The sequence below is a fragment of the Gossypium hirsutum genome, chromosome A01 (genome assembly GCF_007990345.1).
Source record: "Gossypium hirsutum isolate 1008001.06 chromosome A01, Gossypium_hirsutum_v2.1, whole genome shotgun sequence".
Lineage (NCBI taxonomy): Eukaryota > Viridiplantae > Streptophyta > Magnoliopsida > Malvales > Malvaceae > Gossypium > Gossypium hirsutum.
The window spans coordinates 4,979,601-4,997,082 of NC_053424.1; the positions used below are offsets into that span (position 1 = coordinate 4,979,601).

General features: G+C 35.6%; 1 non-coding gene across 1 annotated transcript in view; it reads right to left on the reverse strand.

Moving 5' to 3' along the window:
* Positions 1–17,482, reverse strand: part of LOC107940619 (rust resistance kinase Lr10) — a 26,747-nt gene continuing 9,265 nt past the window's right edge. The window contains exon 3 of the transcript XR_005899653.1: positions 1–6,937. This is a non-coding gene — a transcript (rust resistance kinase Lr10). The remainder of the gene's footprint in view (positions 6,938–17,482) is intronic.

The following is a 17,482-nucleotide window of genomic DNA, read 5'->3' on the forward strand; positions in this document are numbered from 1 at the left end:
TTAAATTAAACAAAAAATAATTTTATCTTTGTCATTATTTTATAAATGAAATCTTGAGTTTAGATGAGATTGAAGAAGAGCTCCTACTAATGTATAAAATAGCAAAAACCTTTACACATAAATAAATTTTGGTCTACATTTCACATTAATTTTAGGAGAGCCTTGTTTATTTATCTTCATAGCCATTCCAAGGCCGTAAATTAAAGCAAATCCTCCTTTTAAATATTACACAATTTGCATTACGCAAAGTCTCATGTCTGTTTAATTCTTATTTACTATCATTATATGACATGTCGACAGAAAATATCAAAGACTTTGGAGGTATCTCAAGGAGCTCATCTTCACTTTCAAGCATCTTAAATACTTTGGTCATTGAAGGACGATGTATGGGCTTTGTTTGTATGCACCAAAAGGCAACAATTATCATTTTTCTCATGACGTTGTTTTCACTTTCTAACACGTCTTCAAGCTCTATGTTCTCCCCTAGTTGAAGTCTGTCATAAATCCATGTAGGAAAATAAACTTGACTTGAATGTTCAACAGAAATGTTCAAAGTTTTCCTCTTTCCCACAATTTCCATTAACATCGTTCCAAAACTATAAACATCAGCTTTATATGAGATATTTCCAATGTTTTTATAAAACAATTCAGGAGCTATATATCCAAATGTACCTCGTGCTGCTGTGAGAGAAATAATACTATCATCCACTAAGTATAATTTTGCAAGGCCAAAATTCGAAACTTTTGGATTAAAGTTGTCGTCTAAAAGGATGTTATGTGGCTTGATATCAAAATGTAAAATCTTCATGGCACAACCATTATGTAAATATTCAATACCTCGACCCACTCCAACTGCTATTTGACACATCTTTTGCCAACTCAAACTACTACTTCCTGTTGAGAATATAAATTTATCTAAAGATCCATTCGTCATGAAGTCATAAACCAAAGCTTGTTTATTTCCCTCAACGCAAAATCCAATAAGTTGCACCACATTAACATGATGAATCCTTCCTATTGTTGCAACTTCATTAATGAAATCTTGACCTTTACCTTTTGATTTGTTTAGCAATTTTATTGCCACAAGTTTACCGCTTTGAAGTTTGCCTTTAAATATAGTGCCAAAACCTCCTTGGCCTAATTTATTCTTGAATCCTTCCGTTATTTTTTTTTATTTCAGAATATGAATATTTTATCGGCGTAAAATTCATTTGACTTTGAAGAAAGTTCTCAATCGCATCATCCACAAATAAATGTCTTCTTCTTAATTTACGCATAATAAGAATAGCCAAACAAAATATCCCCAAAAATGTCCGAGCTAATATGATCCCTGTTTTTCAAGAAAAAATAACATGATTCTAAAATATGTATATATTATTTATTAAAATTTTGTTTGATTAATGCTTTGCTTTTTTTTATTATTCTTTGCTATTTGCTGAATCTTTTGTTGATAAGTTAAATTAAAAAGGGGTTGAAAAGTCAAAAATGGTGGGAGGTGCAATTGGCACCGAAAGAAAAAAAATAGTTGGCAAGTTGTTTAAAGTTGAAAGGGATAATTGCAATTTTGGTTCCTAATTTTTTAGGCCATTTGCAAGTTAGTCCCTGAACTTCAACTATAAATAGGCCTAACCATTTCTCATTTCAACCATCCCAACCAATCTTTCTCTCTTAGTTTTCTCTCTTCTCCCATTTGAGAATTCTTAAGGAATTCTATTTGTTTGTAATACTTTGGAGATAGTAAAGTTATCATCTGGTGTTAGTGCCCGAGGACGTAGGTATAATTTACCGAACCTCGTTAAATCTCTTGTGTTCTTTCTTGTCCTATTTTTCTTTCAATATTTGAGGGTATAATAGTAGTATTTAATTGTGCTATTAAATTACTATAGAAGGGATATTCTGTCTAAGGAAAGACTTGGTATTTAAGAGATCCATGTGATCCACCTCTCTTCCCTGGGAATTGAACTTTGTGTGATTTTTTAGTACAATAATTTACACGCTTCCGACCCTATTGGAACAACAAGTGGTATCAGAGCCGAAGGTTAATCGTAGTATGCTCTGTGGTTGCAGTTTAACTGATCTTCCACATCAGAAAAGATTTCCTTAGGTATATTGAAAGATTATGGAGAAAACGGTTGGTGTAGGAGCTTCAACATCGTCCATGTGGACAAGACCGACAATTGCAAATGCAAGATTGGCCGTGGAGATCTTTGATGGCACGGGCCATTTTGGTATGTGGCAAAGTGAGGTTCTAGATGCCCTTTTTCAGCAGGGTCTAGATATTGCCATTGATGAAGAGAAACCAGATGATGTACAGGAGAAAGATTGGAAGGCGATCAATCGGTTGGCATGTGGCACAATTCGATCATGCCTTTCTCGAGAGCAGAGGTATGCTTTTTCAAAGGAGACTTCTGCAAATAAGTTGTGGGTGGCACTTGAAGAAAAATTTTTGAAGAAAAACAGTCAAAATAAGCTCCACTTGAAGAAAAGACTGTTTCGCTTCACATACGTCCCAAGTACCACAATGAATGATCACATCACCAAATTTAATCAGTTAGTCACTGATTTGCTGAATATGGATGAGACATTCAAAGATGAAGATTTGGCTTTGATGCTGTTGGGGTCACTTCCTGAGGAGTTTGAGTTCCTAGAAACTACTCTACTTCATGGCAGGAGTGATATATCTCTGAGCGAAGTCTGTGCGGCCTTATACAGTTATGAACAGAGAAAGAAGGACAAACAGGAAAACTCAAAAGGGGAGATCAAAGTCAAAGTCCAGACTCGGGAAAGATGAATGTGCTTTTTGTCATGAGAAAGGCCACTGGAAGAAAAATTGTCCAAAGCTGAAGAATAAGGGAAAAGCTGCTGTAGATGCTTGTGTTGCAAAGCATGATACTAGTGACTCTGAACTATCACTGGTTGCATCATCATCGTCGTTCCATTCAGATGAGTGGATATTGGATTCGGGTTGTACCTATCATATGTCCCCTAACCGGGAGTGGTTCTCTGATTTAGTAGAACTAAATGGAGGAGTTGTTTATATGGGCAATGACAATGCCTGTAAAACTGTTGGGATAGGTTCAATCCAATTAAAGAATCAAGATGGATCAACCAGAGTTCTGACTGATGTTCGGTACGTGCCCAGTTTGAAGAAAAATCTCATCTCATTGGGAGCCTTGGAATCCAATGGTTCAGTTGTTACTATGAGAGATGGGATTTTGAAAGTGACATCTGGAGCACTTGTGATATTGAAGGGCATCAGGAAAAATAACTTGTATTACTACCAAGGTAGTACAATTATTGGAGCAGTCGCTGCAGCTTCCGGTAACAAAGACTTGGACTCAATGCAGTTGTGGCATATGAAGTTGGGACATGCCAGCGAAAAATCCTTGCAAATTCTGGCAAAGCAAGGATTGTTGAAAGGTGCAAAGGCTTGCAAATTAAAATTTTGTGAGCACTGTGTTCTGGGAAAGCAAAAGAGAGTGAAATTCGGCACTGCTATCCATAATACAAAAGGTATTTTGGAATATATTCACTCAGATGTGTGGGGGCCTTCCAAAACACATTCGTTGGGAGGAAAACACTACTTTGTTACTTTTGTTGATGACTTTTCCAGAAGAGTTTGGGTGTATACCATGAAAACTAAAGATGAAGTGCTTGGAGTTTTTCTTAAATGGAAAACTATGATCGAAAACCAGACTGGCAAGAAAATCAAGCGGCTTAGGACGGACAATGGAGGGGAATATAAAAGTGATCCGTTCTTCGATGTGTGCCAAGAGTATGGTATTGTTCGACACTTCACAATTAGGGATACACCACAACAGAATGGAGTGGCAGAGCGTATGAATCGAACATTGCTGGAGAAAGTTCGATGTATGTTGTCCAATGCTGGGTTGGGCAAGCAATTTTGGGCTGAGGCTGTGACATACGCTGGCCATCTTGTTAATCGTTTGCCATCATCTGCATTAGAAAGAAAAACTCCTATGGAGGTATGGTCTGGAAAACCGGCTACAGATTATGATTCCTTACATGTGTTTGGATCCACTGCATATTACCATGTGAAGGAGTCAAAGTTAGATCCGAGGGCAAAGAAAGCTCTCTTTATGGGAATCACTTCTGGAGTGAAGGGATTTCGTCTTTGGTGCTTAAGCACAAAGAAAATGATCTGTAGCAGAGATGTTATCTTTGATGAATCTGCCACATTGAAAAAGGTAGCAGATAAAGATATTCAGACGAGCAATACTCCACAGCAGGTGGAGTGTACTCCAAAACAGGTGGAGTTTGAGCAGATGGGGATTTGCCCAGTTAATAAGTCTAATTCTCCAGCCACAATGGAGGAATTAGAGGTTGAAGAGGTTCTGACCCAAGAACCACTAAGTACACCAGAACCAGTTGCAGTTACAAGGCCACGGAGAGAAATTCGTAAACCTGCTCGATTTACTGATATGGTGGCCTACGCCCTTCCCGTTGTTGATGATATTCCTATCACTTATCAAGAAGCAATGCAAAGCTTAGAAAGTGATAAATGGAAAAGCGCCTTGGATGAAGAAATGCAGTCTCTCCGGAAGAACAATACTTGGGAGTTGGCGCAATTACCGAAAGATAAAAGGGCAATCGGATGCAAGTGGGTATTCGCAAAGAAAGATGAATCTCCTAGCAAGAAGGATATTCGCTACAAGGCAAGATTGGTAGCTAAAGGCTACGCTCAGAAGGAGGGAATTGACTACAATGATGTATTTTCCCCTGTTGTGAAGCATTCCTCCATTAGAATTTTGTTGGCCTTGGTAGCACAGTTGAATTTGGAGCTAGATCAACTTGATGTTAAGACGGCTTTCTTGCATGGTGAGTTAGAAGAGGAGATCTATATGACTCAGCCAGAAGGATACACAGATGCTGGTGGTAGAAATTGGGTTTGTAAGCTTAACAAATCGCTATATGGATTGAAGCAATCCCCGAGGTAGTGGTACAAGCGATTTGATAGCTTTATGAGAAGGCAGAAGTACACAAGAAGCAAATATGACAATTGTGTGTATTTGCAGAAGCTGCATGATGGATCTTTCATTTATCTACTCTTGTATGTTGATGATATGTTAATCGCTTCGAAGAGCCAAAATGAGATAGATAAGCTGAAGGCTCAGTTGAATCAAGAGTTCGAGATGAAAGATCTAGGTGAGGCCAAGAAGATTCTCGGCATGGAGATAAGTAGAGATAGACAGAGAGGCAAGCTTTGTTTGAATCAGAAGCAATATCTGAAAAAGGTATTACAATGTTTTGGTGTAAATGAAAACACAAAACATGTAAGTACCCCACTTGCTTCTCATTTGAAACTTAGTGCTCAATTATCTCCGAAAACTGAAGAAGAAAGAGAATATATGGCGAAAGTCCCATATGCTAATGCAGTTGGGAGTTTGATGTATGCGATGGTGTGTACGAGGCCTGACATTTCACAAGCTGTTGGAGTTGTGAGCAGGTATATGCATGATCCTGGAAAAGGACATTGGCAAGCTGTGAAATGGATTCTACGGTATCTTCGAAAAACCGTAGATGTTGGTTTAATTTTTGAACAGGATGAAGCACTTGGTCAGTTTGTAGTTGGATATGTTGATTCTGACTTTGCTGGTGATTTAGATAAACGTCGTTCAACTATGGGGTATCTGTTTACTCTTGCGAAAGCCCCAGTGAGTTGGAAGTCTACCTTACAGTCTACAGTAGCTGTGTCTACTACAGAGGCAGAATATATGTCAGTTACAGAAGCTGTTAAGGAGGCTATTTGGCTTAATGGATTATTGAAAGACTTGGGAGTTGTTCAAAGTCACATTAGTCTATATTGTGACAGTCAGAGTGCTATTCATTTAGCGAAAAATCAAGTCTATCATTCAAGAACCAAGCATATCGACGTAAGATATCACTTTGTGCGGGAAGTCTTTGAAAAAGGAAAAATTCTACTTGAGAAGATTCCGACAACAGATAATCCCGCAGATATGATGACCAAGGTGGTAACAACAATCAAGTTTAATCATTGTTTGAACTTGATTAACATCCTGAGAATTTGAGCACCTTTAGGTGTATGGCGCTCGAGAGCGCATTTGGAGGCACTACAAAAGATAGCTTTATCGAATTTGGGGAGTTGAAGGAAGTGTGTGAAGATGTGATTATCCTAATCAAATCTTCAAGGTGGAGATTGTTGATAAGTTAAATTAAAAAGGGGTTGAAAAGTCAAAAATGGTGGGAGGTGCAATTGGCACCGAAAGAAAAAAAATAGTTGGCAAGTTGTTTAAAGTTGAAAGGGATAATTGCAATTTTGGTTCCTAATTTTTTAGGCCATTTGCAAGTTAGTCCCTGAACTTCAACTATAAATAGGCCTAACCATTTCTCATTTCAACCATCCCAACCAATCTTTCTCTCTTAGTTTTCTCTCTTCTCCCATTTGAGAATTCTTAAGGAATTCTATTTGTTTGTAATACTTTGGAGATAGTAAAGTTATCATCTGGTGTTAGTGCCCGAGGACGTAGGTATAATTTACCGAACCTCGTTAAATCTCTTGTGTTCTTTCTTGTCCTATTTTTCTTTCAATATTTGAGGGTATAATAGTAGTATTTAATTGTGCTATTAAATTACTATAGAAGGGATATTCTGTCTAAGGAAAGACTTGGTATTTAAGAGATCCATGTGATCCACCTCTCTTCCCTGGGAATTGAACTTTGTGTGATTTTTTAGTACAATAATTTACACGCTTCCGACCCTATTGGAACAACATCTTTAATATATTTTTTTAACTTTTTTCATTTTCTATTGAAATAAGACACTAGATGGAGCCTAATTTAAGCAATGTGCAAATGCTTTATTTTTCCAAAAGAAACTCCAAAGCATAATTTCTATCTTGACCATAGTATCATAAATGTATACATACCTGTTATTGTAACACACAAAATCTGTGTTCCTGTTAAAAGGTAGATTAAAAAATGGAATTGTTAGTTGAATGCACAGTAGGAATTAGGAAAGCAAAAGGCAGATCCATTATTTTTTAGGGAGAATTAATGGAAAATTATCTTTATACACTAATAATGTAACCCTTACAGGCATTTTCTTTTAAAAATATGTATGCTAAATTTCTGATAGATTTAAATATATATACTTTGAGCTCATTTATACATCAATTCATTTGGTTGCGTTTTATTTCAGTTTTTTATACAATTTTTTCTCACTTTGATTTAACTGTAATAAAGTTTTATTTTATATTATTAATAATTAATAATATTTAGCATTACTCTTTGATAGAAATTGTTTTAATTCTTTTTTTTATATATTTAAAATGTTGTTTATAAGAGTTTTTAGGGATGCTAATATGGATTAGCACTCATTATCTGATTTACCAGCTGAAGTTATATTTACGTGTATTATTAGCTTAATTGCCTGTACCTCATTTGTGTTTTTGGTTTGCTTATATACTTACTGATTACATGCATAGTTTTAGAGGGAAAATACGGTCTTTTACTTTCAATTAATTTAAAATTATGCATGTTATCAATAAATATATATGAATTATGAAACATAAATGAGCATTTCACAAGGCTTCATTTTACCTAATAATCTAATTATTGAAAGCAAGATGCATCAAATGAAATCAAAATGTACAAGGAATTTTTTTATTTTTTTCGGATGAATTCGACCATTCTTGAAAACTTTTCAATTTTGGAAGTTGCCATCTTGGTAAACTTTTATTTTTGGACTTTATTATTATCTTTATTTAGAAATTTTATATTTTTTATTATTATTTTGTTTTTAAAAACTTTTAATTAGATTTTAGATTTTAAGTTTTGGTTTTTAGGTGACTAATTTGGGATTTGGATTTCAAATTTTACATTTTATTTTATTTTTTTTGTATTTATTTATTTTTAATGATTATAATTAATATTTTTAAAAATAAATTTGTTTATATTTATTTTTAAATCTTTTAACATTTTTATTTTACACATAAATATATCATTTTTTAATTAATTGATGATATATGAAACTTATGCATCAACTGTTTATAAAATATATTTTTTAATAAAATATATTTTTTAATGAAATATGTATTTTAACAAGTTTTCATTTTTTAATTTTTTTTCATTATTTTAAAAGTTCTTGTCAAAATTCATTGTTGGTAACTACACTAGTTTTTTTAAAAATAAAAGTTGGGCTTATATATTATTCAAAAGGGCATCGTATCACACAAAGGCATAAACAGACTACAATTAAAAAACCAAAGAAAGCTCTAAACAAGAAAAAGATAACAATTATCATCTTTTACCTAGAACCAAAGGAAAAACGAAAGAAAAACCCAACCACCTTTGTAGAGCTCCAATCTCAAAAATCAAAGAACTCGTTGAAATGCCCAACCCTAGAGGAAGAAAAACCCTGTCATCCCTCTCGATAATAGACTAGATAGAGGTCCATGTCTCCAGCGATAACCCACCCGAACCAAGCAACATATCAACCAAAGCACCAACCTTGCCTCCAGGTCATACCGTTGCCAATCGTCCATATCTAAAGTGCCAATCGTCCATATCTGAAGTACCAATCCCTTCCACTATCATGATTGTGGAGAAATAACTTGTCTAACATGTAACAACTCTACATGCACCAGATCCTAGATGATGACGGGGCCATCCTCGACCCACCAAGAATCACATTGCCCGTGAAAGCCTTCTTTTTCCATAAGGTGAGCCACTTTGTTCCCAAGGTGATGAATATGCTGAAAATGATATGTTGTAAACTCAATGACTAACAATTTGGCTTCCCCAATTAACAGGCTGATGTCAAATCTATCAGTAACAATGGACTTCATCTTTGTAATTATAAGTAGAAAATCCTCTTAGAATTCAACCCTCCAAAAACCCATCTCCTTTGCAAACCAAATCGCTTCAAGACAATCCCAAGCATCGGAGACAAGTGGAGTTGGGATATGTGGTTTCCAAAAACAAGCCACCACCACCAACAACCCACAACTATCTCGGATAACAATCCCAGCATTCGCCTTACCAACCCCCTATAAAAACCAGCATCAAAATTGACATGTACAAAAGGTTCTTGTAACACCCTTAACCCTTATCTGTCATCGAAACAAGGTTACAAAGTATTACCAGACCTTACGAATTAAATATGAACATTTCACAACTTTTATTATACATATCAAGAATCAGTTATAAAACGCTCATATTGTCCCTTAAATGGACCCTCGAGGCCCAATGCACACCTTAGAAGTGGATCCGGACTAAACCGGGTACTAAAAAAAATTTAGGAGTAGGAGACACACACCCATGTGGCTGGTCGTGTGGCTCACACAGCCAGGAGACACGCCCGTTTCTTAGGCTATGTGCCCCATCTAAGGGACAATATAAGTGTTTTATAAATGATTCTTGATATGTATAATAAAAGTTGTGAAATGTTCATATTTAATCCGTAAGGTTCGGTAATGCTCTGTAACCTTGTTCCGGTAACGGATAAGGGTTAGGGGTGTTATAGTTCTACCAATGGCATCCACACCTCTATTCGAGGTACCGCCTGATGTTTCGAAGCACCAAAAATCCAATCCAACTGCCAAGCATAACCTTGGATAAAGGTAGCAATTTCTATTGTAGAGTACCTTTTACCATAATGGATTTACATATTTCTAAAGAACCAAAGGGTCCAAACAATAATAACAAAAAGTTGTTGTTTTGGAGTAATGGTAAGGAACAAATCTCAAACCCACATAAACATAGAAGCTCCAACCAAATCATGTACAAATGGAAGCCCACCTCCTGCCAAACAAACCACTAAATGACAATCGTAGGTGGAATGCAAAGAGGTCTCAGCGACTATTCCACATTAAGGACACATCGAGTCCCCACACAAATGCTTCAAGTACAAATTGGAATAAGTGGGCAGATAATTATGTAAAAATTTCCTAAATGTAATTTTAGTTTTTGCTGGGACATGCATATTCTATAGAGTACGAAATAGGTATCTCGTAATTTGTTCAACTATTATATATTTGTCATTCGTTGATCCGAAGTTTCCCCTAAGAAGAAGTCGATAGCCACTCCTCACTGAATACTCTCCATTACTTTCAAGGCACCAATGTAGCTGATCAACCGACCCATGTCCCACCAATGGGATGCTGAGAATTTTTTAGGATCATGGTAAGCAAAAATCAAGAGCATAAGTTTTGTGTTCCAGATACTTGTATAAGAATAGATTAAGTCAACCACCTTGGAAATTTTGGGAGCACATGCAATCTCAACAGTGCATGGTTTGTCGATCAACAACCAGGGAGTGTCCAAAATGGATATTGAATGCCCATTCCCCACTAGCCAACTATAGCCTTTGTTTAGCAAACCCTTAGCAGCCCAAATGCTCCTCTAGACCACCAAAGGTTGAGTTCTAAACTCGCACTGCAAAAAATCAACATGTGGGAAATACTTGCCTTTTAATTTTTTTTCCATAAGAGACCTCGGATTACACAAAAGTCATCAACTTTGTTTTGCAAGTAACTTAACATTAAACTTAGCCAAATTACGGAAACTCAAACCCCCCAACCTCCTAAGAACACCAACGGATACCACCAATATCTAGAAATAATATACTCTAAGTCCTTGCAAAAAGGACACTGGAAGTAAAAAACAGGACATAGTGTAAGTAGGTAGTTCCTGTAGAATGGCTTTAATGAAAATTTCCTTCCTCCTTTTGTGACAGACAACGTGTACACCATCCATCAATCTGTCCCTGAATTTTCTCCTTGATGTGTCAAAAAGCCCTTCTTTTATGTCTCCCAACCACAATTGGTAGCCCAAGATACCTTTCCGGATTATCCGAAATGCATATACTTAAAGCCGAGATGATGCTTCCTTAAGTTGCCTCATTTACATTCAGACTGAAATAGATAAGGAATTTGTCAAATTTAAGCATTTGACCCAAGTACACCTCATACTCTCGAAGAATCTCTTGTAAGTTCTCTGTATTCGCAATCTTAGTCTCATCGAAGATGAAACTGTCATCTGTAAAAAGTAAGTGGGAAACCACTGGCCCAGCTCTAGATACATTTGTCCATGTCACCAAATTACCTCTAATCATCATATGAAGTAAGGATGAGAGGCCTTCACTACAGAAGAGGAACAAAAGAGGACTTAAGGGGTCGCCGTATCATAAATATGCTAGAGTGTTATAATTACGATGATGGGATCTACCTATGTGAGTGGAAGTGTGGCCGCTTCTAGGAGCTCAAGGGCTTGGCTTTGACAGCACTCATGAAAAGTGGACATAGACACATGACCATAATAGTGTCCCTAGGTACTATGCATTGACCAATGTTGAAATCATTGTGTGAGATGTGTTCGGTTAATTAAATGGAATAGTTGGTTCAAAGTTTAGTCTACCATGCAATTTTGATTAACTTTAACATATTTTCACTAAGTGAAGGTTTAGTCGTTAAACACTTTCATTTATGCAAATTGATTTCCAAGAATATCAAAATCTAAAATATTCAAATGGGGGCAGATTGTTGGAACATTTTCAAATATTTATTGTAACACCCTTAACCCGTATCCGTCGCCAGAATAGGGATTCGGAGTATTACCAAAATTTACAGATCATTTAACAGAAATTTCACTTCACATAACATTCATACCTGAAATCAATCAAATTTAATCATAGTGTCCCTTATGTGAGCCATCGAGGCCCAGAATATATATATCGGGACTTAACCGAGAACTTAAAATTTTTTTTTAAATATTTAAAATTTTTCAACTCTGCAAGGGGTCACAGGCTGTGTGGCCAGGTCGTGTGGTTCACACTATATTCACGAAGTTATATTCATCAATTCACAAAGTAAATAAATTCACAACATTATTTATACATATCATCTCTAGCTTAATAAGATTTTAAATAATTTTAACTTTTCTGAGTCTCTTTATTTTCATATGTATTTCTTTACTTTCCACACTCATTCTTTATGCATAACACACCGGTCATAAGCCTACCATGCCATTATACCCACAAGCTAGTGCGTTTGGACATAACTCTTTTTAATTAATCACATGATAAGTCATTTCACAAGATATTGCATAACTTAAAACTTGCCACTCTCTCACAAGCACAAGTATATTTTCATTTGAGCACTTACCCCTTTAACACATCATACAAAAATAATCATATTACCATTTAACCAATAGCTTGGCACTTGTCTAAGCATCAACAGCAACACTTGTTAGCATACTTAAACATATTCATATAGATTCATCATAGATAAATTTATTTTCTCATCATATCACACTTGATTTTATTTCTCGTCTCAACATACATAATTTCACTTGTAACAACATATAAAAGATAATCACGTTTTTACATATCATGATAGATATCATTCTTTTGTTGTTTCTTTATAAACATTTATTATTCATTTCATTATATCAATTTTTCACGTACCATCATTTCCATATAATTCAGGTATATACCGGTAATATTTCATTTCAAACTCATATTATCTCATATCAGAACCTTACCCTTTGAATCATTTAAATATCAATGGGTACACTTAATTCAGATCAATATCAATAATAACCATAAGTCTACCAATATTAATTTCATATGTCACTTACCAATCTTTGTCAAATTAGAGAACGTTTTATGAATTTGAGTCTGTCATTTGCTCAGTTGATAATACTCTAAAATTGACATTATAAATTCTTTGCCATATCCCTCTATTGTTAGAGAGATACGTTCTTTTCTTGGCCATGCAGGATTTTAAAGGCGTTTTATAAAAAACTTCTCAAAAATAGCTGAACCATTGTGCGAGCTGTTGCAGAAAGACAAAAAAATTGAGTTTGACTCAAAATGCAATGAGGCTTTTGATACACTTAAGCAAAAGTTGGTAACTGTAATATCCCGAATTAGGGCCTAATCGGAATAGTGGTTTCGTGACCACAAATCTGAGATAGAAATAATTATTTTATAATTATTTTGATGATTATGATATGATTGCATGATTGTGTGAAAATTTCGTGATGAAATTCTATGCCTAAAGTGCTTAAATTGAAAGTAGGGACTAAATCGAATAAGTTGCAAAACTTGCATTCTAGAAGTTTTTAGTATGAAATTGTTTTGGAATATTAATGGGGAGGTCTTAAATAGCAATTTGACCAATTTTAAGTTCATGGACAAAATTAGGACATGGAAGGAATTTTTGGAAAGTTTAGTACTAAGGGTATTTTGGTCATTTAGTTATTAAAATGAATTAAAAACAAAATTAAAAGCCAATTTTTGTCCATCTTCTTCATTAGGCCGAAATTTCAAGGGTTCTCCATAGCTAGGGTTTGTTTCAAGCTTCCAAGCTCCATAGTAAGTGATTCCAAGCCCCGTTTTTAATGTTCTTTACGTTTTTGGAATCTCGGTAGCTCGATTAAGCTTATGTTAACAATAATTCAACCTAGGGTTTATATTTGGAAAAATACCCATAGGTGAAATTTGTGTATTTTGATGTTTTATGATAGAATATGGGGTTTTAAATTATGTTAGACAACTTGTACTACTCGATTTTAAGCAAAAACGAGTAAAAGGGCTTAATCGGTAAAAATACCTAATAGTCACAAGTACATGTTAGAGTGAGAATTTGATGTTGCCATAGAAGAGAAAAGTGATCAGCATGTTGTAAAACATAAGAATAAGGAATAAAGTTTAATCCCGAGCCTAGGGGCAAAAATGTAAATATGCAAAAGTTTAGGGGCAAAATTGTAATTTTGCCAAAATTTGAGTTAAGGATTAATTTGATAATGTGAGTATTAAATGAGCTAAATGTGTTATTTTAGATCAAGAAAGACGTGGAATCGACCTCAATCGAGGAAAAGAAAAGATTGTGGACTAAATTGCAAAATCTTTGTATTTTGGTACCAAGGTAATTTCATGTGTAAATAATGTAGCATAATTGTTATTTTTAAGTTATTGATATTAATTATGTATTATGCTGAATTTCATTATGAAATGTATGCTTTGTGGTTAATTTCAAATAGTATGTAAATTATGTGAGCTACTTGTTAAATATAATTGTTACCGAGTATTGATTTCGGCATTCTACGGAAGACGGCAAGGATAAGTGTTCGAGGAAAATCCCGTTTGAACCTTAGGAATAGATTAGGATACAAGTGACATGTCACTAGGATGGTTGAGCATCCGAACTCGTTGAGTTGAGTCCGAGTTCACTTATGGATGCAAATGTCCGAACTCGTTGAGTTGAGTCCGAGTTCGTGAGATGTAACTAGGCATCCGAACTCGTTGAGTTGAGTCCAAGTTCACTTATGGATGCGAACGCCCGAGCTCGTTGAGTTGAGTCCGAGTTCGCTTATGGGCGGGTTACATGATTGCTTGATTGAATATGTGGCACTTATATGCAAATTATCCATGTATCCAAATTATATTCCGATGTGTTCAACGGGTAAAGTTTTACTCAAATGGAGGAATACTCGAGATGAAAAGAGACGTATTGGTAAGTGATGAGAAATGGATATTTTGGACAGGTATGTATTTAACCCTCGGGTTGAGTGTTGATTACAACCACGATAAGGTAATAAGATGATGAAAAATGATTAAAAAATGTGATAAGTGTGTTGATGATATATGCTAATGTTGATTAGTTTGATTGCTTGTTATGTTATTTATTATTTACATATGAACTTACTAAGAATTTATGCTTACTCCCTCCTTCTTACTCATTGTAGTTTTGGACAAGCCAGTTCAGGAGTCGGGATAGGTCGAAGGCTCAGTCACACTATTCGGAAGATTTTTGGTAAATGGCTTGTAAATTTAAATATGGCATGTATAGCAATATACTTATTTTGTGTAAATGATCTTATGATATGGTGACAGAATGGTTGAGAAAATATTTGATAATGATAAATTATGAAAATGGTAAGTTTAAATTATGTTTGATGATAAGGAAAATTATTAAGATACTTAGTGCATAAAAACTCATAAGAGGGATGAAATTTGCCATAAACAGAATACTGCAGCAACACTGAAGCAAGTAGGAAAATTTACTAAAAATGATAGAAATTGAATTTCGTGATGGACTACATATCAAATTGAAGATTATTATGTCTAGTTTCACATGAAACAAATGAAACAGGTAAAGGAATTATATGTTAGAAGATATTTTAATTTTAGTGAAACAGGGTCTTAGCAGTTTCTGAATCCCCTATTCTTAATTTAGAAATTCACCATAAATTGTAAAGATATAATTAGGTGGTTTATTTTATATCCTCAGAATCCTTATTGAGTCTAGTTTTAGTGGAAACAAACCTCATAGTCATATGAATTTTTTACAGAGAGAAATGTGGTTCGTAGTAAACAGAGGTCAGACCAGTCAAGTCCTGAAACAGGGGTAACTTTAACTAATAAACTGTACTAATTGGCCCTACCAAAAATTTTATAAAAAAATTAGTAGATAGGTATATGAGTCTAGATTCAGGGAAAATTTACAGATCTTGATTTCGAGTTTCGGAACTCGAGATATGATTTTTTCTTGTGACTGTGACGCAAGTAGCTTAAAAGCTGTGAATGTAGAAACAAATAATCCAAAGTTCTAAAAATGTTAAATTAAGCTTAGTAACACCTCATACTCGACTCCGGCTACAGTCTCGGGCGTGGGGGCATTACATTTAGTGGTATCAGAGCAGGTTTAGTCGGTTCTCGGACTACGTGTTGTATGTACGGATTTTGCTATACATGCCATATGTATAAATTGTGATAGTGTGACGACTTTTGACCTTTTTAAATGATTTTTTTATAGTAAATGGATCCCGATCCAGCTGTGGCAGATGAAGTAGAGAGTAATGCGCCAGCTCTGGCTGAAGGAGTAGCGCCGACTGAAAATCCACCTCCTACTGTTGGTCAGTGAGGAGGAGAAAGGGGTCGGGAAGCCTTTCTCCAAATGATGAGTGAATGGTACACTGAGTTCGTTCGTACGAACCCAAATGTACAACCTCCCCCACCTCCCCCAATTCCTCAACCTGTACCCCCGATGCCTCAAGGTATGGATCTGATGAAATTTCACAGAACTCCAGTTGATAGAATTCGCAAGCAAGGGGTCGAAGAATTTAAAGAAAATATTGATAATGATGCCAAAAGAGCAGAGTTCTAGCTTGAAAATTCAATCCGGGTATTTGACGAATTATCTTGTACACCTGAAGAATGTTTGAAATGTGCTATATCTTTGTTGAGGGATTCAGCTTATAATTGGTGGAAGACTTTGATTTCGGTGGTACCGAAAGAGAAAATAACTTGGGAATTCTTTCAAGAAGAGTTTCGGAAGAAATATATTAGTGAAAGATTTTTTGATCAGAAGCGTAAAGAATTTCTTGAGCTGAAGCAAGGTAATACGACAGTTACAGAATATGAAAGAGAGTTTGTTCGATTAAGTAAGTATGCCAGAGAGTATGTTCCTACAGAGGCCAAGATGTGCCGACGATTTGAAGACGGGCTCAACGAAGACATCAAGGTATTTGTTGGAATTCTTGAATTAAAAGAAATGGTAGTATTGGTTGATCGAGCTTGTAAGGCCGAAGAATTACTTAAAGAAAAGAAAAAGGTAGAGGCTGAGACTAGAAATTGGAAGAAAAGACCGATGAGCGGTTCATTTTCACAGCAACCTGGAAAGTCAAGGAATATGAATCCTCGTTCCCAAGCTTCAGCTGGGCAATCATATGGGAATTATAAGAAGTAAAATGTGGGTCCTAAATCCCAGACTACTTCGGTAGCCAGTGTAAGGAACTCGAGATTTGTTAAACCTGAGTGCCAGCGGTGTGGTAGAAATCATTTTGGTCCGTGTAGAGCAAATGAATGTTTTCGATGTGGTTCTCTGGATCATTTTATTAGAGATTGCCCAGAGAGAGCTGAAAAAGAAAAATTTCAGAATACAAAAACAAGTGGGGCGGATTCGAGAGGAAGATATCAAAGAAAAGCTGGGAGCGAAGCAAGCAGTAAGAATGAAGCCAGGGATGCACCAGTTAGACCTGAAGGAAGGGCTCCGGCTAGAACTTATGCTATTAAAGCGCGTGAAGATGCTTCCTCACCTGATGTGATTACTGGTACATTTTCCCTCTATAATGTTAATGTTATTGCTTTGATTGATCCCGGTTCTACTCATTCATATGTGTGCATGAAATTGGTGTCTAGTATGAATATACCTGTTGAGAACACAGAATTTATGATTAGAGTGTCGAATCCGTTAGGCAAATGTGTGACTGTCGATAAAGTATGTAAGAAATGTCCTTTAATGATTCGGGATCATTACTTTCCGGCCGACTTGATGTTGTTGCCGTTTGATGAGTTTGATGTTATTTTGGGTATAGATTGGTTGACATTACATGATGCTAAAATAAATTGCAAAGAAAAGATTATAGAATTAAAGTGTGGAAATGGTGAAACTCTACGGGTTGAATCAGATAAATCAGAGGCATTGCCTAGTGTGATT